The 26,720-nt window shown below is 44.7% G+C and overlaps 1 protein-coding gene across 1 annotated transcript in view; it reads left to right on the top strand.

Annotated features, from left to right (window-relative positions):
- The window catches only part of LOC144599596 (glypican-1-like), a 137,546-nt gene that overhangs the window by 48,530 nt on the left and 62,296 nt on the right, over positions 1–26,720 (top strand). The gene's annotated exons all lie outside the window — the stretch shown is intronic.

Below are 26,720 nucleotides of genomic sequence, written 5' to 3'. Positions count from 1 at the left end.
CAATCAGATGAGCTTCAAGTAGTGAGAATGAAGGTCTCTTGAATGAAGGGCCTGTTAATGCGGCATGTTTTCCTAATTTTAACTCCTGTGATTCTTTTGCAATGTTAATTTGATGATCTAGAAATTAAATTCCCTGTTGGAATCCTTAGCCACTGAAAAGGGTGAAGTGAATCATTATTTGGGTGAATTTATGCCAATAATTTACTTAAAAACAGTGGTAAAAAAATATAATGAATAGCCATGGTTTTTCGAGGTGTAAAAACCTAGAGTTACAGGTTGGATTCTAATTGAGAGGTTTGGATAATTAATAAAGAAACTTGTGTTCGTAGTAATGGACCAAGGCGGAGTCATTATTTTTGAAATGTGATCGCAGTCAATAAAAAGAGCCAATTTGGACCCATTTAATTTCCATTAATAAGACTGAAGATAATGAACAAGTTAGCCAGTTTTGTGGTGTCGGTTAAGATCTGGGGCACATGCAACCAGCACCGCTGCTTGTAAAAAAAATACTTGCTTTTGTCTTTTATCAATCGTATAGCCAAGGCTTTGGTTCAAAGGACTATCTCAAAGACAGCACCTCTGACCATGTTGCACACTTTTAGAACATAGAGCAAAGACTAGTACAGCACAGGAACGGGTCCTTCAGCCCACAATGTCTGTGCCGAACATGATGCCAAGATAATTTAGACAATAGGTGCAGGAGTATGCCATTCGGCCCTTTGAGCCAGCACCACCATTCAATGTGATCATGGCTGATCATTCTCAATCAGTACCCCGTTCCTGCCTTCTCCCCATACCCCCTGACTCCGCTATATTAATATTATATACTTTAATCTCATCTGTCTGCACATGATCCAAAGCCCTCCATTCCCTGCGTATCCATGTGCCTATCTAATACCCTCTTAAAATCCATTATCTTATCTGCCCCAACCCCTGGCAGCTCTGTAGAAACAAAAATCTGTCTTACACATCACCTGTAAACTTTGCCCCTCTCACCTTAAAAGTTATTACCCTTTAGTCTTTAACATTTCCATCCTAGGATAAAGGTTCTGACTGTCTGGCCTATCTTTGCATCTCATAATTTGATATACTTCTATCAAGCCCCTTCTCAGCCTCCAGCATTCCAGAAAAAACAATCCAAGCGTGTCCATCCGCTCCTTGTAGATAACCGCCTAATCCAGACTACATTCTGGTAAATGGTTCACTCTCCCCAAAGCCTCCATACCTTCCTGCAATGGAGCAACAGAACTACACACAATACTTCAAATGCAGCCTAACCAAAGTGTTATAGAGCTACTAGACCAAGTGGACCCGTTGGGCCCATTCCTTGTAGAGGGGGGACTGGGAAGGGGAGAGGGTGTGATTGAGTGAGGCCTAGACCCAAAGCCTCTCTTGTATTTTAGCACCCTCAACCCCCCACTCAATCCCCCTTATCCCCCTCCTCCCCCCACTGACCCACTCCATCCCCCCTACCCACCCCCACTTGCCCCTCCCCTGCCACCACCCCCACTTGCCCCTCCCCCCCCACCGCGGGCCGGGCAACGCCGCTTAAAGCTCCTCCGTGCGAGGGGGGAGAGGAAAAGGGAGAGGACTGATGAAGCATGGTACTCCCGTCAGTCAGGGGGGTGCCCCCCCACCTCGGCGGTCAGAGACTACACTTCCCGGCGGTCAGCGCTGCCCGATCTGAGGATTGTTAGGCGCGAGGCATGCCGGGACGGGCGGGGGGGGGGGGGGGGGGGGGGGGAGCACATTAGTTAAAGGTCCGGGGGAGGGAGCGCATTAGTTAAAGGTCCGGGGGGGCGAGAGCGAGCTGATCTGATGAAGACGTCACACGCTGAATACCTGCGGGGGGTGGGGGGGGGGGGGGGAGCGCGAGCTCATCTCTCACAGGTGCACAGGTCCCATTGTGACATCACACGCTGAAGACCTTCAAGAAAAGAAATTTTTTAACTTTAAAATCTCTCTAGCTTTAAAAATATAGCTTCTTTGAATGAGAGTTGTTACATAATATGCCCAGGATAATGGTGAGTAATGTGGGCCAAAAATGGTGGCACTAGTAACGTGGGTCAAAAAGTGTACCGTTTTGGCTGTGCAAACCACAAAAGTTATGCTGCACACTTACATACATACACACATACACACGGACAGAGAGTTTTAGTAGATAGATATCATGACTTTCTCAATGCTGTACTCAATGCTCTACCTCAGTACACATGGCAATAAACTAACGAAAACTGAAAAAAGCAATACCATACACCTTCTTTACCACTATCTGCTCGTGTTGCCACTTTTAGGGAGCTATGGGCCTTGATTCCAATTTCCTCTGCACATTAATACTGTTAAGGATCTTGCCATCAACCGTATACCTTCCCCCTGCGTTAGGCCTCCCAAAGTGCAACACCTCACACTTGCTTGGATTAAACTCCATCTGACATTTCTCGGCCCATTTCCGCAGTTGACCTATATCTGGCTGTATACTTTGTCAGCCTTCCCACTGTCTGCAACTCCATCGATCTTGGTGTCATCTGCGAACTTACTACCAACCCATCTACAGTTACACCCAAGACGCTTGTATATGTCACAAATAACATGGATTCCGGTGCAGATCCCTGTGGACTTTCATTGGTCATGTACCTTCAGCTGGAATCATGCCCTTCTACCACACCCCTCAGCCAACTGAATGAGCCAGTTATGAATCCATATCTCTCTAGCTTTAAAAATATAGCTTCAATTTGAATGAGAGTTGTTTCATAATGTGCCCAGGATAATGGTGAGTAACGTGGGATCCCGTCACCTTGAATCCCATGCATCTTAATCTTCTGGATCTGCCTACTATGGGGGATTTTATCAAATGCCCATTCTTTTTCTTGTTGCGTTTGAGGCAGCAGACGTTATGAAGCTGCTTCTGCTTCTGCTGTCTCTGTTTGTTGTCGTTCGCCTGACTGAGGTCAGTTGACAGGGCTCACCATGGGGAGGTCGACAACGTGAGCCCCTAAATGCCCATTGATCTTGCCCCTAATCTCATCAATGATTATGAGTCAAAGTTGTGACGTGGGACTTGAGTGTACAAGTTTCCGATTTCAGAGCAGGAAAGCTGCCACTGTTCTAGGTAACCCATGGACTAGTGGATATGGGAGAGTGAGCTGCAGTCAAGAGGCTTTGCTGATTTATCTAATAAAGAATGGTTAACCAGAAATGAATAACAGCCCGTATCTAGCACATACTTGGAGGATGTGTGTGCAGAATAATAAACATCGGGAAATGAGTAACAGACTGGAATCTAATCAGTTGTTTAAATGTGGGGAAGGTTGCATTAATGCAGCAGTTTTCATGATCTCGGGACATTTCAAAGCGCTTTACAGTCAATTAAGTACTTTATAAAGTGTGGCTGCAGTTGTAATAAGAAAATGAGATAGCCATTAACAAGCCCCCATCAGGAGACAAGTGATGAAGCCCCGGAGCTGAGCAAGAGATTAGTATTGTCCAAATGAGTGGAGGGATACCTCCCCTGCCCCTGCTTCAAATAGTGCTGTGGATCCTCCCTTGAGAGGGTAAGAGATTTTAACTTTCTCCTGCAAGGCATTTATCAATACCAGGAGTGAATTACAGGCTGAAGTCAAAGCCAGGGATTGGACAGGTTATATATAGAATAGTAGATGTCAGGGTTTACAGAATTGTCTATTCAAGGAGTTCTAAAATTATAGATATGGCACAATGAAAGTGAAAAATGCGTTGAAAGCTGGCCACTGGGTTCATATGTTAAAAAGCCAATCTGCTTTTCCTCTCTAGAGTGGAAGATTCCAGTATTTTGTTGATCCATTGACAGTTGAATTGCACTGTACCACTAAATCAATGACGATACATTTTCGTTTAGTTGAACTCGGCATCTGATTTCATGTAGCCAGAGATAGTGATATGTTTCTGTCATAATGTGAAGCAATATGAATGATACTGTTGTTGTAAGAACATCAGAAAAAAAATCAGGAGTGGAGCATTTGGGCCTGATACCTCAACTTCCGTTCAATAGGATCTCAACTCGTTTTCCATAATGCAGTATCTTAAAAATTAATCGATTTATTTTTTACATACACTCAGTGATGCAACCTCCATGGCAATCTTTGGTGAAGAATTCTGAATATTCACTAATTACCATCTTGGAGAATAAATCTCTTCTGTTCTCCATACACTGGTGAATGGGGTGGATGAATATTCTGCTCGTATGAATGTCGGGGAAATGAGAGCAGTATAAGACCATTCATTAAAACCATTCATCACCAAAAGTCTTGCCCACCTTTCATGAAGGTGGTGATGAGTTCTCTTTGGGTGGGAGCTCTTGGGTGATTCAAGTCTCGCTGCCACCTTTTCTCACTGCTGCAGTGGGTACAGGAGGTACAGAAGCCTGAATGAAGTCCTACATCACCAGGTTGAGGAGCACCTACTTTCCTACAGCCACCAGGTTCCTGAACTGAACAATACAACTGAATTCAGTTTATTGTCGCAAGTACCGAGGTGCAGTGAAAAGCTTTTGTTGTGTGTCACACAGTCAGCGGAAAGACAACAGTTGATTGCAATTGAGCCATCCATGGTGTACTGATACAAGTTGGTACCTCTGCAACAGAACACCATGAACCATCTCCTTGGGTTTTCTCATTGTTTTTGCACTAACGTCTTGTTTTGCGTAGTGTTTTTCTTTTTACTGTTTGGGATAGTCTATGTGTGATTTATGCACATTTTACGTTTTGCGTGTCGAGTCTATGTAACTGTGATGCTGCTGCAGGCAAGACTTTCAGTATATGTCCATCTCTCCACACCGATGCACATGACAATAAACGGGACATGACTTTGTCCTAGTTCCACCATCTCCCCGGTCTTGTTTTAGTTGGAAAGGACAATCTCAATTTGCGACTCTTGTCCATTGGTGTGGCTCGGTGAGGGATGGAATGCAATGCATTGGTGAACGGAGCCATGGGTTTTGACTCCTGTGTGTGTCGGGAGCTCCCAGTTTATGTTTTGTAAGGTGGAAGCAAATGGATGAAGAATGAGGCAAATCACACATCACATGAGATAAGTGTGATCCGTCAGCAAGCTTTACTTCACAGCTTTCAAAACATCAATATTTAGTAGCTGGCAGGTTCACGTGCCAGAGATTCCTGCCTGTAAACCAATCCCACTTCTGTCTGCGACCCAGACTGAGGTGGAATTTCACTCTCTGACCACTTTCACACTAAGTGCTTGAGCTTGCACTTGCTGTATTGACACCTCCCACACCTCACGGGTATTTGATCTGCAGAGGCAAAATGGCTTTTTTATATCACTTCCCACGATTAGTAGTTCGTGGTTGTAATTCTGCTGGTGACTTCCTGTAAAATCGAAACCCAGTGGTCAAATGCGTGGGTCTGCATTACTTTCCTGAAACAAATACCTTTATCACATACTCCCCTCATTTCTTACCATTGTATTCTGCTTGGGTAGCTTACAATCTGATGGTATGAACATTGAGTCTTCCCATTTTGGGCAACCTACTAACCAACAAAGACCACCCCTCCTTATCCCATTTCTTCCTTGTGCCTCACTTGGACGCACACCATTTCTACCACAAACCTCCCTCCCCCCCCCCCCCTCCCCCCTTCTCCTTCCACCTATATCCCTTTACCCTTCCTTTTCCTCCATATTTCACACCTCTGATCCTTATTCACAGAATATAGTACGGCACAGAAACAGATCCTTCGGTCTACAATGTTTGTGCCCAACATGATGCCAAGATCAAATATTATCTACTTGTACATAATGCCACCATTGCATCGATCACAACCACTGCCCCCAGCAGCACAATGCAGGCACTCACCACCCTCCATGTGAAAATTATGCCCTTTGGTATTTGATTTTTCCATCCTAGGGAAAAAGGTTCTGACTGTCTATCCTATCTATGCCTCTCACAATTTTATATACATCTATCAGGTCTCCCCGCAACCCCTGGCATTCCAGAGAAAACAATCCAAGTCTGTCCATCCTCTGCCTCTATCACCTAATCTAAGCGTCATTCTGGCAAACCTCCTCTGCACCCTTTCCAAATATCTCCACGTCCTTCCTGTAATGGTTCGACCAGAATTGCATCTAGTACTTTAAATGTGGCCGAACTAAGGTCCTGTAAAGCTGCACCATGACTTCCTAACTTTGAAACTCAAGGCCCTGACCAATGAAGGCATTCATTCCATATGCCTTCCTTACCAATCTTGAGTTGCTACTTTCAGAGGGTTATTGATTTGGACCCCAAGATCATTTTGCACATCAATGCCGTTAATTGTACATTTTCCCCAAAAGTGCAACACTTCTCACATTGTTTGGATTAAAGTCCATCTGCAATTTCCCAGCCCACTTATGTTGCTGATCTCTATCTCACTGTATACTTTGACAGCCTTCCTCACAGTCTGCGACACCGGCAATCTTGGTGTCATCAGCAATCTTGCTAGCCAACCTGTCTGCGTTTACATCCAAGTAATTTATATATCTCTCAAACAGCAGAGGTCCCAGCGCAGATCCTTGCAGAACTCCATTAGTCTCAGTCCTCCAACCTAAATATTGTCTTTCCAGCAGTAATCATTGTTAATCAGGTGAATATAGAAATCAATTTATGAACAGGAAGGCCCCACAAAGTTAGGATAAATATGCAAGTTAGGATAAAAAGTGCAGACTTGTATAAGGGTTAGCCACAGGTTACCTTTGCTGTCCTAACTCTTTGCAAAGCTGCTCCTCATTGTATATACCCACTTCCCTCCTGTCCTGGTGTCACCATTAGGGGATGGGGGGAGAGTTTATTTTGTCCACTCTTTGGCTTTCACCTGCATGGGCCATTATGCCCAGCCCCAGTCCAATGACATTGTGCTTATCAAATATCTGTTCTTGTAGTCGTACCCAGGGGAATGATGAGGGAGCAGATCAAATTGGAACGTCTCCTAAATTAGTGTGCTGCTTTTAATTGCTGCAGTGGATTTGTGATGCGCAGAGATCTTGCAGAAGCAGTGTCTAGAACATTGTGCTTTTGTTTTGGTATCGGCTTATTATTGTCATATTGGCCTCGATACAGTGAATAGATTTGATTACTATTTGACAATTTGACAATCCACTGAGTAAATGTTTTGAACAATTCCTAAAAGAAGACTTGGCTACGAGCAGGGTTTTTACCTCTACGGACAAACTATTTCATGAGCAGCCCCAGTACTTTGCAGTGAATGGATAGAGGCAAGGCCTTCAATGAAATAGCCATCTTATTTACTGTTCAGCCATTTAACCCATTTCTTTAAATATTTTTGATTCTGCTTCCTAAGACATTCATAGCTGCACATTCGAGATCACAACTCCCAATGGGAAAAAAATAGATTTCTCATGTCACTTGAGAGTCTTTTGTCAATTGCTTCAAATCTGTGTCCTCTGGTTACTGAACCTTCTGCCACTAGAGACAGTTTCTTTTGTTTTAATTCTCATAAAACTCTGCATGAGTTTGGACTCCTAATCAAATATTAATCATCTCTGCTGTAAGGAGATTAGTTAAATCTGCAGACACATAACTAAGATCCCACCGGGTCCTTCAGAAATATGAGAAACAATGCAAGTCAAATAAATGGGAGATTGATAATCAAGAACCAGCGTTACTTCTCAGATGGATGTAATATTAAAGAATGTTGATGCATCTCTCCCCAGTGCCCAGGCCAATATTTATCTGTCCGCTAACAAGATCAGAACCTTTTCAAAGGCAGGACTATGTATGCTGACCCGTTTTGGAGAATGTCCAAGAGTCAAGAGTGTTTTATTGTCATATGTCCCAGATAGAACAACGAAATTCTTACCTGCAGCAGCACAACAGAATATGTAAACATGAGAAAATAACTGCAGATGCTGGTACAAATCGATTTATTCACAAAATGCTGGAGTGACTCAGCCGGTCAGGCAGCATCTCGGGAGAGAAGGAATGGGTGACGTTTCGGGTCGAGACGTTTCGGGTCTGAAGAAGGGTCTCGACCCGAAACGTCACCCATTCCTTCTCTCCCGAGATGCTGCCTGACCTGCTGAGTCACTCCAGCATTTTGTGAATAAAAGAATATGTAAACATAGTACACTGTAAACAATATAACATAGCATCCTCCTGGTAATCATGGCATTAACCTGCTACCTTAGTCCAAGAGTCACCTGGCACGTTTATCAGCTGGCAGAGTAGTGTGAAAATACAATTGTTAAATAGTTGAAGTATAGTAAACTTCCTTACATCCAGCACCGTTAGGACAATTGAGGAAAACACAAAGTGCTGGAGGAACTCAGCAGGCTAGGCAGCATCTGGGGAAGGAATGGATAGGCGATGTTTCTGGTTGGAACTCTCCTTCAGAATGGAGAAGGGACCCGACCAGAATTGAATTCCTCCAGTACTTTGTTTTGCTTAAGATTCCAGCACCTGCAGTCTCTTGTGTCTCCCTACTCAGGACTTTAGTGCCAGACTAACAGATTTTTTGGACCTTCAGATGGCATTTCTTAATGTCCATTACATTTTCAATTTAGTTTTTCTTTACTCATTACAACGCAGAAGAATACATTAAAAAAATGAACCCCAAGTTTAATGGGAAGTTGGGAAACTGATCAAGGGAGCTCATCCAACAGAGCTAGGCTACTTTAAAGAGAGCCCAGAATCAGGGGAGGGGCTGGTGAGTGATGGATGATTGTGGGATACAGGGCTTCAGTGAATGGATGGGGAGTACTGCAAATATCACCTGGGAATCTCGGGTAATCAATGAGACTTAGAGCAGATGAGGAATGAAGTTCCTCGTATGTTGCGAAACATACTAGGCTAATAAAGTATGATTATGATTGAGATCTTCTGTTTGGGCAGCTGCACCTGTCCATTTGTTCCTCTGCATTCTTTCACTGAGTTGCCAAGCCATTGGGATTTTGGACAGTGAGAACATTTCAAACAGTTGTAGTGCCCACATCACACACCTCCAGATTCAGGGACGGTTTCTTCCCAGGCAACTGAATCGTCCTACCGCAACCAGAGAGCAGCGCTGAGCTACTCTCTACCTCTGTGGTGAACCTTGGACTATCCTTGATCGGACTCTGCTGGCTTTATCTTGCACTAAACGTTACCCCCTTATCATGTATCTATACACTGTGAATGGCCTGATTGTAATCATGTATTGTCTTTCTGTTGACTGGATAGCACGCAATAGAAACATTTCACTGTACCTCGGTACAGGTGACAATAAACTGATCTAAACTAAACAAATCATCAGACAGCGGATTATCAGAGCATCACTGTACTTGTAACTTGTTGACACATTACTATTAAAACACTTCTTAATACCCAGCATGGGATGAAGTATCACATGTCTCACTCTCCTTCTGAGATTGAGACTGTTTCACCGGATTTAGATTTGGGTTGGATGGAGTCAGGCTTCATTGGCAAGACTCGGCTTCTCTTACTCAGATTAGGGAGATTTGTCCAACGTGTGTCATCATTTTCCATTTCATCTTCAAACAGATCAATAACTTGCTTTGGATTGTAATATCGACTGCAACATTTAAGAATGGAAAAATACTAAAACCACTGAGGCCCAGGACAAGTTTATATTGCCAATGGTCTGATGGCAGGGCAGATTCAGAATAGCTGTCATGGGTTTGGATTCATCACAGCGGTGCAAATTGGGATGGGCCATGGTTAGGCCAGGTTTGGATTGGACGTGGTCAGACAAGGGTAGGATAGTCCTTGATCAGACCAGATTTGGGGTTGGTCATGGTCAAATCAAGTTTGCTTCGGCAGTGGTTGGGCCTGCTTGGATTGGCTGAGGCTGAGTGGGTTGAGATTTGTTGTGGTCAGGCTGAGTCCAGATTGGCTGCAGTTGGACTTCATTTAGATTGGCTGTGCCTCGGCTGGGTTTGGATTGGCTGCACTCAGGCCAGCTTGACTTGATTGCGATTGGAATGGATTTGGACTGGCCCTGGTTGGACCGGGCTGGGATTGGATGGAATTGGGATGAGTTTCAGTAGGCTGTGGTTAGGCTAGGCTGTGATTGGGATGAGTTTTGGTAGGCTGTGGCTAGACTGGGATAGGAAGTGATTAGAATGGGCTAGGATTGTCTGCAGTTGCACCAGTTTCAGATCGGCATTAGTGAGGGTTTGTTCAAACTTGCCATGGCCTGATCTGGTTCAGGCCTGATTTTAATGTTGTGCCTCCAGCTTACCTCAGCAGTGGCAAAATCATTCATTAAATGCTCCCCCCCCGGGTTGGCTTGATCTTTGGTTTATGCCACAGATTTGCCTGGAGATGAATCATCTGTCATTATTCTTTCAAAAAAAGTGATTTAGTTTTGCTCGTCCATCAGCGATCTGAAGTTGAGGTTTGATCATGATCCATTTCTGCGAGCACACGGTGCCATAGGCTGTGCTCCATAACTTCACAGCTCCATGGAGATTGATGCTTGGATCTCTGTCAGGCCCAATTAACCAGATGGAAAAAGAAGAAAGGGTTCCTTGTCAGAGAGCAGAATTCCTTTCTTCCTTCCATCACTTTGCCTTTGAAGATCTGCTTTGATTTTTCTTTCATCAGATATAGGCTTTTTCAAACATTATGTTTTTATGCATGAAACCATCCCAGCACGTTCATGTAGGAGCTTGCTGCCAGCTTAGAAGCATTCTGAAGTGCTCAGGGCTGTCCTTGCCTTGGTTTGCAGGCAAATTTGACATGTGCTGAAATCCAAAGTACTGCAGGTGCTGCAGATCTGAAATAAAGAGAAAAAAATAAAATGTTGGAAAAACTCAGCAGTCAGGTAGCATCTGTGGAGAGAGAAATAGACAATGTTTCAGTTCTCGAGCCGTTCATCAGACCTGAGAAAGAGAGAAACAAGAATCATCTGCATGAGGCACTGCCTCAAGAAAGCAACATCGGTCATCAAGGATTCCCACTATCCAAGCCATGCCTTCTTTTCACTGCTACCGCTGGACAGGAGGTAAAGAAGCCTGAAGTCACACGTGACTGGGTTCGGGAAAACCTACTTTCCTCCAACCATCAAGTTCTTGTGCAACCCTAACCTTACCTTAGCAATAGCACATTATGTTCAACCATTTGCATTACTTGTGTTTTGCACTGATGTCTTGTATTTTGCAGTCTTTTTCTTTTTGCTGCTTTGCAGATGTATAACTTATGTTATTATATGTTGTCTGAACCTATGTGTCTGTGCTGCTGCAACCTATATTTTCCTTGTACCTGTGTATCTCACGATATCTGTGCAACTGACACTAAACTTGACTTGACAAGTTAGTCTGTAGCAGAGAAGGGCTAAGAGTGGAGCAAAGGGAATTTCTCTGAATGGGTGAAATAATGAGATAATAATATTAAGTGACTGTAATGTGTTGCTAACGTTGGATAGTCTGGTAATGCAAAAAGGTGGAAAAAAGAAAAAGGATAGTAGATACCTCAGTCAGGAGAAATGAACAGAGACCAATTATAAACTACTCTATCTTATGAAGACTGATAAATTATTGTATAAATTTATGACAAAATGAATAGTGTGGGTCAGGTCCTAATATTCATACAATCTATTGACCTTGCTTATGGAACCAGGGAGCCAAAGATGTGATAATTCAGTGTGGCATAAATAACTTTTGATTGAACATTTGTCGGGATCGGAACCTTGTCATAAACTGGGGAGGACCTGTAAGTAATAATGGTGGCAGAGTAGGTAGATTCACTGCCTCATAGCTTCGCGGCTGGTTCAAATCCTGACCTCCGTTGCCATCTGCATGGTGTATGCACATTCACTTTGTAAGCGTGTGGATTTCCGCCTACATTACAAAGACATGCAGGTTGGTCGGTTAATTTGCCCCTGTAAATTGTGCCTAGTGTGTAGGTGAGAGGCAGAATCTGAGGAGAGCTGAGGGAAAGGTGTGGAAAATGAAAAGGGATTACTGTAAACGGGTGTTTGATGGGCAGCATGAAGTTGGTGGAATGAAGCATGACTCTGAACTATTTGCCAGTTTTGTACCCTCGGTGGAATCTCATACAGGAAGGCTGCACGATGGAGCAGCGGTAGGGTTGCTGCTGTACAGCACCAGAAACCTGGGTTTGATCCTGACTACGGGGGCTTTCTGTCTGGAGTTTGCACATTTTCCTGTGGCCACGTGGGTTTTCTCCAGGTGCCCTGATTTTCTCCCACATCCCACAGGCATGCAGGTTTGTAGGTTAATTGGTTTCTGCATTTTGTCCCCAGTGTGTTGGATAGAACTAGTGTATGGGTGATCAATGGTCATTGCAGACTCGGTGGGTCAAAGAGCCTGTTTCCATGCTATATCTAAACTAAACTAAATTAAAACTTAAAACTAAATGGCATCATGCACTGATTACTGTCGTGGTGTATGCATGTAACCCTCAGCTTTTGTACAAACCATGCACTGAGATTGAATATCCAGAAATGTGTTACACACACACACACACTCCTCTCTCTCTCTCTCTCTCTCTCTCTCTCTCTCTCTCGTCTCTCTCTCTCTCTCTCTCTCTCTCTCTCTCTCTCTCTCTCTCTCTCTCTCTCTCTCTCTCTCTCTCTCTCTCTCTCTCTCTCTCTTCTCTCTCTCTCTCTCTCTCTCTCTCCCTCCCTCCCCCTCTCCCTCTCCCCCTCCCTCTCCCCCTCTCTCTCTCTCTCTCTCTCTCTCTCTCTCTCCTCTCTCTCTCTCTCTCTCTCTCTCTCTCTCTCTCTCTCTCTCTCTCTCTCTCTCTCTCTCTCTCTCTCTCTCTCCTCTCCTCTCTCTCTCCCCCCCTCTCTCCCCCTCCCCCTCCCCTCCCTCTCCCTCTCCTCTCCTCTCCCTCTCCCTCTCCCTCTCCCTCTCCCTCTCCCTCTCCCTCTCCCTCTCCCTCTCCCTCTCCCTCTCCCTCTCCCTCTCCCTCTCCCTCTCCTCTCCCTCTCCCTCTCCCTCTCCCTCTCTCTCTCTCCCTCCCCCCCCTCTCTCCCCCTCTCTCTCTCTCTCCCCCTCCAGTCGTTTAGCTCCCCAGTTGTGTGGAGCCTGTGATGCAGGGAGAATTGCAGTGTCATTCACACATGACAAGCAGAAGAGTGGTGGGTAACGGACTGCTCTGCTGCTTGCCTGTGCTTTGTGCTTCTCCTCTTTAATTATTTAAGTGGTTTATTTTCAAAGCTGAAGTATTGCGGTTTGTAATTACAAAAATATGATGAGCTTCCCAATTTTTCTCCGGTTCTGTGGACTCGATCTCTATTATTAGTGCCTGCAGCTAGATTAAAATGACCTTCCTGCTTTGAATGGAGGTTGGAAGTATTGTTGGGATTGACAGAACAAATTTAATTTGCTGGATATTGGTGATCATCGCAGAGCAATAATCTCCATGTGGAATCGAAGCAGCTTAGGGTTAACATTGACCAATGAGGTATGACTGATCCAAAAGCTATCAGCTGTTTTTGGCTGTTGCCATGGAGCCATGTCTCTGTGGAGGAAATTCTCAGAGGTCGCTGTTTGGTCTCAAGGAAAATGTTCAGGCAATTCAGCATCGAATCATGAATGGAAATATGTCTTCAGTACGCAACCACACTACAGTAATTCTTGTTCCAAACATGTCTCGCCATTTCTCACCTTCCTGCCTCGTGTTGTGGCTAATTCTAAATTTGTATTGGGTCCCATTCCGCTAGTCCCGAAAGCTCATTGAACTATGTTGGATCCTGATGTTAAAGTTGTCATCTACATTTTCAACTGCTTTCTCGGCTTATCCTTGACCCCAGTCCTGTATCCCACTCCAGCTCCTAGAAGCTTTTACACTCTTTCCAGTTCCGTTCCCCTTCATCTTGATTTCAATCATCCCACCACTGGACATCACCTTCAGCAGTCAGAGTCCACCGACCGGTTGCCTCCCCAAACCTCTCTGCCTCTTCATTTCCTTTTAGGATGCTGCTTAAAATGACTGTTTCGCCAGAATGTCCAGTCACCAGACCTAATATCTCTTTGTGTGAATCAGTGCCCAAATTCTGTTTAATAGCTGAGTACCATCTGGCATTCCAGGAACAGGAGCACAGTGGCACAGTTGTAAAGCTGCTGCCTCACAGCTTCAGTGATCTAGGTTCAATCCGGACTGCCAAGGAGGATTTTAGGCCTTTTGTAAGTGCCTGTAATGTTTTGCCCACCTACTGGCAAAGTGCAGAATAGGAGAACAACACCTCGTATTCTAGTTGGGTAGACAACTGCCCATTGGAATAAACCATTAATTTTCCAATTTTGGGTCATCCACTCACCCTTTGTTCCTTTCCCATCTCCCCAGGTCTTTCTCCCTTTGTTCACCTTTCCTCCTGCATATACTTCTCAACCTAGGTCTCTACTCCTTTGGTTCACCTTACCCCACCTGGCCCCATCTGCCCATTTCTCCTCCCTTCTCTGGTTGCACCCATTACTGGCCAGTCTCGGTCCCACCCGTCCCTCTTCCATATACTGGTAATTTTCCCTCTACACTCTCAGTCCTGATGCAGGTTCTCAACCTGAGATATTGACCCTCCCTTTGTCTCCATAGATGCTGTTTGACCTGTTCAGTTCATCCGGCAGTTGATTTTCTGCTCCAGATTCCAGCATCTGCATCTCTTGTGAAGCCATTTACACTAATCCCAAATGAACCCAATGTTCTTATTCTGACCATATTTTCATCAACACGCTCCAGATTCTATCTCTTGCCAACGTAAGGCTAATTTATACTGGCCAATTGACCCACAAACTTGCATATCATTGGGATGTGGGAGGAAACAGGGCCACCTGGAGGAAATGCATGCAGGTTCAGTGAGAACGTGCAAACTTCACACTTCATACTAGTTGGATCCCTCTGCCTCCCCATCCATTGTCACAAGTAAGTGAGCTACCTACCACCTGAAATTGCCAGCTTGACGGGAATGAAAATGTAAAGGTCTCAACAACAGAAGTCCCAGATATCTTATACATTTAATTAGCCTTTCCAGGGTAAAAACACTGCACGCTGGCTGTAAGATTAATACCACTAATATCATTGGTCTGTTATAATCAAGATATAAATTATGATTACCTCAGCTAATTTCATGGGACCCTTATCACCAGGAAACAAGACTAGCTGGGCACAGTCTCGAAGGTCAGTATCAGTCATTTATGTATCGCCATTTTTGCTGCAGAGTGAGAACATCAGCAGAATTTTTTCCACATATTGACATGTGTGCAGTTCCGGTCATCTCATTCCATGAAGGATAGAGAGGCTTTGGGAGAGAGTACAGCAAAGCTTTACTGGTATGCGTCTGGATTAGAGGGTATTGGCTAAAAGAAGAGGCTGGACAAATTTGGATTGTTTTCTCTGGAACATTGGAGGCTGTGGGGAGACCTGATAGAAGTTTGTAAAATTTATGAGAGGCATAGATCAGGTGGGCAGTCAGAATCTTTTTCCCCAGGGTGGAAATGTTAAATGCAAGAGCTTTTAGATCAGAGGGGGAAAGTTTAAAGGAGATGTGTAGGGCATTTTAATTTTTTGCGTAGGGCATGCGTATTTTTTTTTACACAGTGCATTAGGTGCCTGTACCATGTTGCCAAGAGTGGTGGTGGAAGCAGATATAATAATTGTGTCTGAGAGGCTTTTAGATAGGCACATGAATATGCAGACAATGGATGGATATAGATTATTGCAGGCAAAAGATTAGTTCAACTTGGCATCATGGTCAGCACAGACATTGTGGGTCAAATGGCCTATTCCTGTGCTGTAGTGCTTTGTGTCTTATCTTCCATATTACCAGCAGTGGTCTTGTTGATAAGACAGAACTGTGCCCAGCTAGTCTTGTTTGCTTCTCTGGAATTGTCCAGAGCTAAGGCGGGGCTGACTCTCCCGTATTGAGGGAATGCCGGATTCTTGGAGGTGTAATCTTTTAAGATAAAGCGTTAAACTGAGAACCCAACTTCCGTATCTGGTGAATATCCTACACCACTGCATCAAAGGAGTGCAAGAGAGTATTCTGTGGAGTCCTTGGCAACAAATATCCCTATCCAAAGAAGAGCCAGTGAATTAAAACTATAAGATAGACATAAAATGTTGGAGTAACTCAGCGGGACAGGCAGCATCTCTGGAGAGAAGGATTGGGTGACGTTTCACTTCTTCAGACTGATCAGATTTCAGATTCAGATTTCGGGTCTCGACCCGAAACGTCACCCATTCCTTCTCTCCAGAGATGCTGCCTGTCCCACTGAGTTACTCCAGCATTTTGTGTCTATCTTCGGTTTAAACCAGCATCTGCAGTTCCTTCCAACACAATTAAAACTATGTCTGTTCCTCTCACCTCAGATGCTGCCTGACCTGCTGAGTATTTGCAGCACTTTCTGTTTCTATTTCGGATCTCCAGCATCCGTAGTGTTTTGTTTAAGGCCCCTCAGCAATTAAAAAAACTGAAACCAGATTATCTATTTGTTGTAGTATAATTGTTGTGGGACCCTGCTGTGCACAAATTGGTAGTTGTGATTCCTATAGTGTGTCTTCAGAATGATTTTATTGCATGCAAAGTGATTTGCGGCATCCTGAGTTTGAGCAAGCTCTTTCTTTGATTGGATGCACAGTAAAACTCTGAAAATCCAAGAAGCTTGGGACTTCTGTCATGCTTTTCTGGACCGTTGGATATCACTCCTATAAATGCCCAAGTGCACTTTCATTTCAAAGACACAGTGGTAGAGTAACTCATCGAGTAAACAGCATCTCTGCGGAACATGGATCGGTGATTTTCGGGTCATAACCCTTCTTCTCTGAAGAAGGGACCGGACCCGAAACATCACCTATCCCTGTTCTTCAGAGATGCTGCCTGCCCTGCTGAGTTACTCCAGCACTTTGTGTCTTTCATTTTGAACCAGCATCTGCAGTTCCGTGTATCCACACTGTTATTTCGGTTTTTTTCACTTTACGCACGAGAGTTATGACGCTTCCAATGGACTCGGTGTGTTTCAAGGGAGTGGGAGATACACAAGCACTCCAGCCCGGCGGCTCCAACTACAAACCTATCCCCATGGTTCTGTCCCACAGCTGGTTCCAACCGTACACCCGGCATTGTCCGGCCCTGGATGTGGTGTGGACCCCTGGCTCCGGCCGTTCACGCCACTTCCACACCCGAACTCTGGCTCACATTCCGGACTAACCAGCGAGCCAGATGCTGGACTATTAGGGCATCTGAACAACTGAATGATGAGCTGTTGAAATGTTACTGTATCTCCTGACTCAGTGGTGGGGCAATGCTCCCACTTGAACTGAACACACAGTAGGACACCTGCCCATGGAAGCTGTCCAGCCTGAGGTACATCAACTTGGTACCTGCTGCGAACTCCCTGTTTGTCAGCAGTTGAACCTTTATAGTTGCTGGAAGCTCCGATTATTGTGATCCTCTGTTACCTCCTCTGATGTCAGAATTTAGATTTGTTCATTAATGTAATGAGAAATTTAGCAAAACTAGCTTTTGCTAAACGTAATCGGAAGCGGTGATAATGAAATGCGTAGATTTAGTTACATGCTGTGTTTGAATTAGCTTGCTTGTAACTAAATGATCCATAGGGAAATATCTGCCTTGCATTTGGAATTCAGCTTTTCCAAACAACTGAACAAAGAACCCAATAATGATTTTTATCAAGTCGCTCTCTTCATTTTGCTTACCATCTGGTAACACCTCACTTACCTTGGTTAGACACAAAAATGCTGGAGTAACTCAGCGGGACAGGCAGCATCTGTGGAGAGAAGGAATGGGTCGAGACCCTTCTTCAGACCTCTGTAGCATCTGCAGTCCCTTCCTACACATTTCACCGACCTTGGTGCCATGCTGCATAGTCAATGCCCCCCATGATAGACTGAGGATGGAATCTCTGGCCACTCTAGACTGTGCAGCTCACCACGAGGAGAGCAGCAGAGTTTTACTTGGCCCATGAGATGCCAGGGGAGTTCGATTATAAGGCAGCCAAGGGAATTAGTATGAAACTCTACAAGGAGTCGCATCACTGGGACAACAAATTGTTTTGCCAGCTGTGATGTTTTTAGCAATGGACGGCTTCAACTCTGCTGCACTGTCACCACCAATAAAGACGTTTCTTTTGTGTAGCAACTATCACATTTTAGGGCTCATTTGACTGTGAGCGTTGCTGTGTGTGGGAAAGATGACAGCCAACCTGAACACACTAATGTCCTACAAATACCACTTCATCGGAAAAGCACACAAAGTGCTCGAGCAGCTCAGCAAGTCAGGCAGCATCTCTGGAGAACATGGATAGGTGACGTTTCGGGTAGGGACCCCTCTTCAGACAAGGTGGGGAGTGGCGAGAGCTGCAATGCCTGGCAAGGTGAAATAGGTGGATACAGGTGAAAGAGGAGGGAGCGGGGGTGTTGAGAGGCAGATAGATGGTTGCACAAAGGCCAGAGATGAAAAGACAGAAGGTGTGAGACAAAGCGATTGAAGAGTTGCAAATTATGAAACCAGAGATGGAATGAAGGGAAAGGGGAGGAAGAGAAACAGGTGCAGGTCCAAGTGAGGCACAGGGGAAAGGAACTTAAAAATAAAAATGGGTAAGGGGGAAGAAGGTGGGGGGGGGGGGACGCCTAGAATTGGCGAATTCTATGTTCATACCATTGGGTTGTAAGCTACCCAGGCGGAATATGAGGTGGTGTTCCTCCAGTTTGCATGTGGCCTCATTCTGACAAGGGAGGAGGCCCAGGACAGAAAGATCAGTATAGGAATGGGTAGAGGAGTTAAAATGGTTAGCAGCCAGGAGACATAGTAGGCCTTGGCATACCGAGCGCAGGTGTTTGGCAAAACATTCGCCACGTCTACACTTGGTCTCAAATTTGGTCACTTGGTCTCGCCACCTTCTGCCCTTTTTCTTCCCCCGGCATCACCGTTCATACCTCTTCAAATCCTTTTTCTCTCACACCTTCTGTCTTTCCATATCTGGCCCTTTTCCCACCTTCTTCCTATCAAAACCCCGTCACCTGTATTACCTGCCAGGCTTTGTCCTGCCAACCTCCTTTCTTCCGGATTTCCCCGCAACCCCCCCCCCTACAATCAGTCTTGAAGGTTGGTCCCAACCCAAAATGTCACCTATTCATGTTCTCCAGAGAAGCTGCCTGACCCGGTGAGTTGCTCCAACACTTTTTTTTTGTAAACCAGCATCTGCAGTTCCTTGCTTCTAACAATCCAGTGGTGTGGGGTGAGGGATAAGTAAGTGTTGGCCAAGACTCTTGCTCTATCTCAGGCAGTGGGCTGGGTGCTAGGACACACATTTTCATCAAACGTTAAACTTGAGGATAGTCTTTGTGACCTGGTCATCTGATCATGTTTTCATTAACACTGTTCATGCACCAGAACTGCAAAACTCTCCCAAAACCTAAGACATAAAACGTATTTTGTTTAGTAAAAGAAAGGAACAGCTTATGAGCTTTGTCCGTGGGAGCTCAAAGATGACATGGCAGCTACCGAGTGCTGTTTGTGGCCAAGGTTGTTCCTTCCTCCTCTTCTACTCTCCCTGCCAGCTCCCTCCTTTTTCCAATCAGAAAGGTCTCCAGCACAGTGAAAGGCTGTCCTTTGTCTTGGATGTGGCTGTGCAATTTTGGGCAGAGAATGCAGCAGAGGTTGCCAAGTCTTGTTTTCACTCAATCCTGCCATTTATTACGGGAAGCGTCCAAGAATCGAGAAGACTGGGACCATGATGTCATTCTGGTGATTGATGTGGGTGTTGAAAATCAAACAAGGAATTGGAAGGTAAGGCCAGATACCCCATTCCAATCCCTGTGCCCAAACCCACGGGATCTTGGATACAGATAAACCATTCAAATGCAGACACTGACTGGATTAATTGATGAGGCAGTCAGTTGAATCCAATGGTTTTGTAAACAAGTGGATTACTTTTTTTTAAAAATTAGAAGGGTGTGGATGATGTTTTGTGCTGCGTGAAGTCTTGTGGGAGGGTGTTGCCTGATTCGGGAGGGGAAAGAATGGAGCTTGTGTGTGCACCTGGAGTTTGTAATCTTTTGGATTCACAAGCGGACTTTATGAAACGTTTCAGCAGAAAACGTGATTAGCAGGTTGGCCGTGATCCCAGTGGCGGCACTGTTTCTATCAGAATCCTCCTCACACTGCTGCAGCTGTTGGCCTCCATCTTTACTTTCCATTGAAAAATAGTATTGATCATGTTCGGAGAGAAAAGGTTTCTGTTTTGAGATCCACTGCCCACACCTGAGCTGAAGCGCCAATGAGGGAGTGATACAGAGGTGCCATTTCTTGGGTGGCACATCATACTAAGCCTGGTATGTCCTAGTGGGTTTACATAATCCATTTCAGTGTGTATCAATCTGTTTCGAGTGTTGCCCACTCTGTGGAGTTTCATCTCACAATCTCAAGGGCAGCATGGTGGCGCAGCGCCAGAGACCCAGGTTCAATCCTGACCAAGGTTGCTGTCTGTATGGAATTTGTACGTTCTCCACGCGAGCTGCGTGGGGTTTCTACGGAAGCTCTCCCACCCTCCCACACTCCAAAGACATGCAGATTTGTCAGCTAATTGGCTTTGGTATAATTGTAAATCGTCCCTCGTGTGTAGGAAAGTGTTAGGGTGTGGGTAGCCCTATTTGGTGTGGACTTGGTGGGCCGAATGGGCTGTTTCTGCGCTGTATCTCTAAACTAAACTAAACCATTAGAAAACAAGAAGGTAGACACAAGGAATTACAGAGGGTGGTTTACAAACAAAAGTGATAAAATGTTAAGTAACTCAAATGGGTCAGGCAGCATCTCTGCAGGACATGAATTTGCAGTGTTTTAAGCCAGGAACCTTCTTCAGACCAATTGTAAGGGGGAGAATGCTTGGCAAGAGATAGGTGGACAGAAGCAAAGAGAGTTGTGATGTTAGATGAATCCAATTTGCTTATGTACATTTGTACTAATGTGCTAAATCTGCCCAATATCAGCATTAAATAAAGGGATTGATAGAGTGAAAGTTGTTGGGGCTGATCAGAGCAAGGCATGAGTTAAAGGACAAGGTTGTCTACTTGCCACTGGTGGCTTCATGAGAATACAGGAAGGAACGCCCTGCACCTCTAATGTCCTGCTAAGAAACTTCCATCGAGAGAGTGTAAGAGGCCCTGCTAAAAGATACTTCGAGTAAGAGGTTAACCCCCTCTCAAAACCTCACACAGCAGCTTCTAAACACAAGCATGTTGTACTAATGTGGAAAGTTTTGATTTGCAGAAGTGCTCATCATATAAAATTAGCAGTTGCATGACCGTGTCTCCATCTTGGAAGTTTTCGTCGCGTGCCATAAATGTGAATTGCCAACAAGAAAATCCAAGTGATTCCAGTCAAAATTCCCCATGTACCCTTGGACAAAATACCATGGTATATAGATTGAGAACCTGCTCTAAGCTTGGAACAAACGGTGAGAGCACTTTGAGCACGTAACACTTTGGCTGGAGCGACTGGAGGGCACCTGTTGCAGGCAAAGAACCAGATGTCACAATCTGCACTCGTACACAATTGAAAATGTTGGATGAATCTAATTTGCTCTCAGAGCAGTTGTACTAATGTGCTCAATCTGCCTAGCAACAGCATTAAGTATAGGGGCTGAGAGGGTAAGAGTTGTTGGGGCCGGTCAGAACAAGGAATGAATCAAAGGGCAAGGTTGTCTACTTGTCTGTGATTGCTTCTTGAGGTCAATTAACTTGGTTTAACCGAACATCTGCTTTTTAGGCGTAATCAGTAATAGCTAGCTAATGATTATCACACAACATCACTGGGGCAGTAGAGGGTAAAAACAAAGGAACACCTTTACCAACCTTGCGCTGTCCCAAACCGAGTTACTGCCAATGAGGTATTGGCAGTACAAACAGAACAGATAAGAAGTGATCAGCCAGGTCGTGCAACACCAAAACTAAGGTCATGATCTTTTATTTGGTAATTGCACAGAAGTCCGAGTGATACCCTACTCCCATTCAATATGGTGCCAAGTGTTCACTTACATCCAGGCGAGTGGACAGACCATCCAAAAGTGATGTCCTCAAGTGGGGAGAGCCATACCGTACTGTCTCAGTAACACGCTGACAGTTCCAGCTTAGATTTCTTGAGCCAAATAAATATCGTGCAGCTTTCTCAGCGCTGTAGATGACCCCCTGTCTGATCCCCTGGGGCAGACCAACAAACTGGTTGGATTGTAAAGACAGTCTTCCCTTGCCAGTCTTCAACAGTGGTCGTCTTAATATTATTTTGTATATAAAGTGGTGTTGTTGCATACAAATAAACTGCATAAGGCACTTAATAATTTACTTCCTGCCCATACCCGATTAATTTGGATCAGGGAACTTATCAGAAATCCATGGTGCCTTCTGGTAGAGGTCCTGAAAAGGCAAGTATACTCTGGATGTCTGCATTGGAGATCTTTTGTTGTATCTCCTGAGTACTTCTTTTTTCCCCCACTACCCCAGTGAGAATATCAGTCAACCATTTAGACAGAGCCATACAGCACAAATCAGGCTTTCATGTCTAAGCTGCTGTGAATGTTGTGAGAGCACTTGCCCGCACCTGCCTCTCAGATGATGCATTCCAGATACTAACCACCCTCTCGGTGATAAACATCTTCAGATCCCTCCAAACCTCTTACCTATTGCCTTACACTACACCCTAACTTTGGATACTGTCACTGCCTATTATCTACCATGTGCCCTCATCATTATGCAGCCTGTACCAGGTACTGCCCTGCTCTGTTGGAAGGGAAATGTATCACTGTGTCAGCCAGTGCCCCTTTATACCTAAAGAAAATCAGAAAATGCTGGAAACTTGTAACAAAAAGTTACAAGAACTGCTAGAAAAGCTCAGCAGGTTAGGCAGCATCTGTAGGGAGAGAGAGAGAGAGAGAGAGAGAGAGAGAGTGTGAACGTTTGCCACCTCTGGCCCTTTCGGACAAGGGATCGCCTTAATAGAAACATTGCCCCAGTCTTTTTCTACAGTTGAATATTTCCAGATTTTATAGTTTTATTCCCCTTGCACCTAGTTGCACTATGAAACGTTATACCGAATATCCTCCAGATTAAAATACCATATGTTATTTATTCAAAAACATCCTGACTCTGTGAACCCTGAAGAAGCAACACCATTTCCATATTTGATCCGGATGCCGTCACCTAGGATTTGAGTGCACTTGCCTTTACTGACTGTCCCATTTTCTGAAGCAATAAGGGACCGTTCTCTCTGCCGGTGATGACTCCTGATGATGCAGCTTTCCCCAGGTATCACAAAGCAATTTGGAAGCTGTCAGGCTGTCATTTCATCCTTCAGATGTCACAGTGCAGGGAGCGGCACACCGGAGATGTAATTTATTTTGACGCATCCTCTGGGATTACCTGACATGTCCTGCAGATGGGGTGAGACCGTGATAGAGAGGGGATTCTTATATAAAGCAGCTGCATGGCACACGACTGCTAAACGGCAGAGAAACCTGACCAATCTGCAGGTGCACAAGGACACCATTTGTCCCACTGACCCTGAGCCAATTCTTTGAGAGAGCTAATAAATTGGACTCGCTCTCCTCATCCCTTTACATAGCCCTGGAGGACTTGTCATTTCAAATACTTACTCAATTCTGTTTTGAAAGTTGCCATGTAGTCTGCTTCCACCGCCTTGTCTGGGAGTGCTTCCCAAATGAAAACAAGACCAAGCATCCAAAATAAATCTGCCTGTCTCTCTTCTAGTACGTTTGTTAATTATCTTAAAACTTCTGTCTTCTGGTTCCTGAATCCTGCTGGTTCTCCTTATTTCAACTCTTCTAATCTTAACCTTCTCTGCTGCCAAGTTTTCACAAATTATGCAATCATACTTGGCTTCTGTTAGACCGATGAATTACTGCTTTTATTGGCTACGTGATTTACTCAGGGATAATCTTCAAAGTAGAACAGCTTTAAACAACAGTGGAACTTTGAATTAGTTGCAACAGCTCTAGGTAGAACTTTTTACAAACACCACCTGCTATTCTCTGAGATTCAAAGGCTATTTGGTTTGGGTTGAGCAGTCTAGTGGCTAAAATATACCTTACTGAGATCCTGTTCCACTTGCCAATCTGTTTGGCAGTAATATAATCGAGAGCTTGGCAGAGCAGTAAGATTCTTCCCTCTTGAGTCAGAAGGTTATTATTTCACTGTCTGCTCGCAATATCTAGGTCGACAGCGCAGTGCCAACCTGAGAGAGTGCCCTGCCGCCTGAAATGGCTGCTTGGTGATAATGTGTTGAACTAATGTCGGGTGCATTGGAGAAGTTTTGTGGAATTCTTCCCAGTCACCAGAGCAGTGTTTACACCTGAAGAAGGGTCTCGACCCGAAACGTCACCCATTCCTTCTCTTCCGAGATGCTGCCTGACCTGCTGAGTTACTCCAGCATTTTGTGAATACATACCTTTGATTTGTACCAGCATCTGCAGTTATCTTCTTATACTACATAGTGTTTACACCTTCATCCTCAGAGTAGGTTAGAGTACATGGAGTACCTCATTTGGAATATTATGTTCAGTTTTGGGCAAACCATGTTATAGGAAAGATGTAATGGATGCAGAGAAGACTTACAAGAATCCTGCCAGGGCTGGAGGGTCTGAGCTAAAAGGAGAGGTTGAGCAGGCTAGGTATTCCATGAAGCACAGGAGGATGAGGGATGATCTTTTACAGATGTTCAAAATCATGAGAGGAATAGATCAGTTAAACACACAGAGACACTTGCCCAGAGGAAGGGAATCGAGAACCAGAGGACATGGGTTTAAGGGGGAAAGATTTAATAGGAACCTGAGGGGTAAAATTTTTACACAATGGGTGGTGGGTGTACGGAACAAGCTGCAAGAGGAGGCAGATGAGGCAGGTACTTTCGCAATGTTTATGAAACATTTAGACAGGTACATGGATAAGATAGGTTTAGAGGGATATGTGCCAAATGCAGGCAGGTGGGAGTGTGGATGGGACATGTTGGTTGGTGTGGGCAAGTTGGGCCGAAGGGCCTGTTTCCATGCTGTATGGCTCTATGACTCTAAATCAATGAGAAACAGATCATTATGCTGATTATCTCAGCACTGTTTATGAATTCCTATGTGAGATATGTTACAGTTGGAAGTACCATTCAACACAGTTTTGTTGGCTGAGAAGCACCTTGTGACTTTGATTATGATTGTATCAGATAGGTACAAGTCCCGTCTCCCTTTCTCCTATTTTGTACTTGACTTGACATAGCCACCCGTTAGAGTATTTTACCATGCAACCATTGTAGAATCATCATGGGAAATAAGAGAAGGCACTGAAAGCTCAGCTATCTCGCAGCCCCAGAGACTGGGTTAGATGCTGACTTTCTGTGCTGTCTGTGTGGAGTTTGCACGTTCTTCCTGTAACCGCACGGGTTTGCCCTGGGTGCTCCATTTTCCTCCCACGCGCAAAGGACGTGTGAATTGAGAGATCAGTTGCATTGTGGACGCGTGGTGAACAGTGCGGATTCAATGGACCGAAGGTAGATGACAGAAGGTAAATGGCAGTCTGAAGAAGAGTCTCGACCCGAAACGTCACCCATTCCTTCTCTCCAGAGATGCTGCCTGTCCCGGTGAGTTACTCCAGCTTTTCGTGTCCACCTTCAGTTTAAACCAGCATCTGCAGTTCCTTCCTATACAATGGACCGAAGGGCCTGCTTCCATGCTGTATAATTGAGTCCTAGAGCATTGAGTCCCATTCAATTTATTGCTGCTCCACTTTCAAGTTTTTCTTTGGCATATCCTCTTTATGTCAAAAGGCATGATGCCAAGTCATCAAACTAGTCTCTGAGACAAAGCTAGGTTGTAACTTTTTAGCTAAAGTTAAAGCATAAGTGTATTTTCAGCATTCTGACAAATGGAAACCATTGAACTAAATCTCACAATCTTCAAATCTCTGCTCCAAAGAGATTTTTCCAGTTGGCACTTCACACTTTTTTACAATGTTAAGTTGTTCCATTTCTGCAGGGTGAAGTCTCTGAATAGCCCTGACTTGTGGCCAGATACTTGGTTTTCCCTGCTTCTGGGTTGACTTTGTTCACGGTATCCTTGGCAACCACAGCAATACAAACAGTATTCTTAAACTGCAGCAGCATTGACGTTACCCGCACGCACGCCACAAACTCCAGAACCATCTCAGTACTGCTGTGTGTTGCTTCATCACCAAACAGATCATTCATATATTCTGCTGTGGAACATCTGGAGCAAAAAAGGAGGAAGTCTATTAATGTTTAATGAGGAATATTGCCACATAAAAAGTACAGCACCATGGAACATTTAATTAGTTTCACTTGACAGGGCAGCCAGAATAAGCAGCTTGTCTTATGGAGAATTACATAGAATGCATTTCTTTGTAGTTATATAATGCAGAAACAGCCTATCCTGTCAGCTGGTCCATGGTTTATGCTTCGTTTAACAGGGTGTGTCAATTCCGAGCAGAATAAATAAAATAACCAACCCTATGCCCCTCCTGAGTAAAGAAGGATCCCAGTGAGAATGATGAGTAGTCTACTCACAGTTCTCTGGTTCATCCCGTCTCGAACTTGGAGTCCAAGTTGGAGCAGCTTGGAGAAATGTCCATGTTTCTGGGGGTTGGGTGTTTTTGACTGCGACCAACGCCGGTGAAACGAACAACCTAGCCTGATTGCAGTTAGGGTAGAGTAGGTTAGAGTTGGCCAGCTCTATGTTTTGGT

This window comes from Rhinoraja longicauda, chromosome 13, assembly GCF_053455715.1.
Source record: "Rhinoraja longicauda isolate Sanriku21f chromosome 13, sRhiLon1.1, whole genome shotgun sequence".
NCBI lineage: Eukaryota > Metazoa > Chordata > Chondrichthyes > Rajiformes > Arhynchobatidae > Rhinoraja > Rhinoraja longicauda.
Note: the sequence above shows the minus strand (reverse complement) of the source record. Positions and strands in the feature narration are given on the sequence as shown.